A 2,889-nucleotide genomic window follows, 5' to 3' on the forward strand; every position below is an offset into this window, starting at 1 on the left:
TCTGGAATAAAAGAGAATTGCAATCTGGGACAATTATGTTGTGGCAAAACTGATGTGGGAAACAAAGGCAAATGAAAAACTAAATTTCCTTATAACTTCCAGCCCATTGACAAGTCCTTGACACAGGCAGAGTGATCTTCACCTGGGAGCTCCATTGCCTCAATGATGACACATTGCTAAGGGGCAAAGAGAATCTTAGCTTAACCTTATCCTGATCCACCAGGATCCTGTAAGTCTACTTTAACATATAAAAATTCCTTTGGAAACTTCCTTTATTCTACCACCGCCTTCCCCCGCGCCCCCCCCCCCCGCTGTCCCCCAAGATGTATTTTGGCACCATACTCCAAGCTTATGGCCCCCTGATATACATCTGAAGGGTCTCATGACTAAGTGTTTACTATACAGTAATAAATGACCTTTTCTTAACAGCAACTAGCCCCTCAAGGTCTTGGAAACCTTGTTTCTGAAATACCGTAGCAATTTACACTATCTCTAAACCTCTCCCAACCTGAAAGTATATAATCAGTCACTCATCACAATCCCAGTGCTGCTCTTTCTGCCCATGGTCCTGTCCCCATGCTTTAATAAAACCATCTTTTTGCACTGAAGATGTCTCAAGAATTCTTTCTTGGCCATTGGCTCTGAACCCCAACACTCTAAACCACATAAAAAATCATAGGCAAGCTCAGGGAACAGAGAAGTACACTTTTTTTTTTTTTTTTAAGAGAAAAGGGGTAAATTGGGAAGGCAGTTATGATCTAAAAGTCCATTGGAGTAAACTGGGAGTCCAAAGTATGGTGGTTTTTCACTGGATGAGCTATTTGGTGGTGAGGAGAAGAGAAAGGAAGTATCTTTTCTTCTGGCTAGAGTTGTATAGGAGTATCAACATGCAAGGCCAAGTCCATGTAAGGTCAAGTGTGTCTCTTCATGTTGGGTTTGCAATTGACTGCAAGTGGTAAGGTGGAGAGCTCCTCCTGCTGAAACTTCCTGACTCTATTTTAGTGGGGTTTCTCAATTAATAATTTTCACACTATATAGTAAGAATTACAACTTCCTGCTTCTTAAGTCTGAGACACAATAGGATAGTATCTTAGGCCTAGAAGGTGCTTAGTAGATATTTGTTTAATTAATTATTTTATTATTATGAACTCCATATTATAGAATTAATAAAAAAGTAAAACATGAAAATAATGCCCAAACTTGGTCATGAAAACAAAACATCAGAACAAAGCAAATATGAGTTTACTGGTTTGATTTGGGAGAGAGCCTTTGCTAGTCAATGTAAGTTCAAATTTACATTGGAATTTCTTTAAATTACTTGCCTACTGTGTGACAAATCCTGTCTCACAAGATTGACTTTAATAATTTAAATGTTTCTTTGGATTTTAGACTTGAAAGCTAAGTGTATGTGGGTGGAAAAGGATGATTCTGACTTGAATTGATAGGATTAAGAAACAACCCAGCTGAGTAAGCTTTTGTGGCTCCAATTCACTTAAAATGCAAAGGGTAGATAGTTGTATAACTAATGCTAGAGAAAGAGAATAATGTTAAATATAGGAGAGGGATTTAGACTACTAAATAGCACCTTGCTTTTAGGCAGTCAAAAATAATTTCACTTTTCTTCTAAGCAAGAATTGGAAATGGCATTAGCTTTAAAGTAGCCAGTAAAACTAGTACAATGATCAAGTATCTTTATTCTGCATCTAAATAAAAATCATATGACAAACTGGGATGGAAAAAAATGGATGGAAAGGCTTTGGGTTTTCAAATTGCCAAGACATGGGCTTCTTAATATTCTGGTCAGCTTTTGCATCTGGCAATAGTTTACTGTCAGCCCCTGTCTTCCCCAGTATTGATCCTCTAAAGTCAGAGAGTTCCAACATTTTTAGGTCCAGCGTTATCCAGTTATGGAGCCAATTCTAGACCAGGCTGGCTGAACATTGATAGCTTGTAATCATCCATAGGAGGGAATTACTGAAGCCCAGTCTGTCTTGTGTCCTTTTCCTAATCAATATCTCTTCCCAGTCTTCATTTTTCTTCCTATCCAGCTTAGGTTCCATGTATTAATAATTGTTTAAAATATTTTTTCTGCCTCTTGGCTAAATGGAGATGGAGAGTAGAATCAAGTTTGATTAGAGAAAAATAGAATGTTCTATTATTCTTCACAAATAACATACGTACACCAATTTTAATACCTCTCTGAAAATAGCAAAATTGCTTTGCCAACACATCTTTCTGGCAAAACACCTACTCTGCATCAACCTAAATACTGGCTTTTGTTAAGCATGCACATGAGCAAATGAGCACTACTAAAGAATATCATGAACTCAGCAGATTGCTTCCCACATAAATTCATTAGTTCCTTACTTAGACTCCAACACTGCCTAGTGAGTCTGCTATATTTTACTGGCCAATTTTTCCACTCAGTACAGAAATGATTTCAAAACTTTCTACACTCCTTAAACTTCTGGATGCAACTTTGTTACGTTTCTTCACAGAGTATACAGAAATCAGTAGATGAATTTCCTCACCTTTCATCATTAAATCTATGGACTTACCGACACGTTGATGCTTCTGTTTTCATCCTCTGTTCATGGTCTCCTTTACAGAGGATGAATTGTCCTTCCTAGCTCAGGTTCAGTCCTTCCACCTCTTGGTTTTTAATCATATTCCTTCTACCTTTTGTATTAGAGTTCTAATACATATATACATAAAAGGAGATTTATTATAAGGCATTGGCTCACTCTTCCCTCTCTACTTGATCCTTCCCATGTTCATTTAGATGGGTTTAAGAGTTTCTGATTTTAAAATAGCAATGACAATAATATTTAAGATTTAAATTTTCTTTCTTTCTTTCTTTCTTTCTTTCTTTCTTTCTTTCTTTCTTTC

This window comes from Herpailurus yagouaroundi, unplaced genomic scaffold (assembly GCF_014898765.1).
Source record: "Herpailurus yagouaroundi ecotype Mexico unplaced genomic scaffold, PumYag 162, whole genome shotgun sequence".
NCBI lineage: Eukaryota > Metazoa > Chordata > Mammalia > Carnivora > Felidae > Herpailurus > Herpailurus yagouaroundi.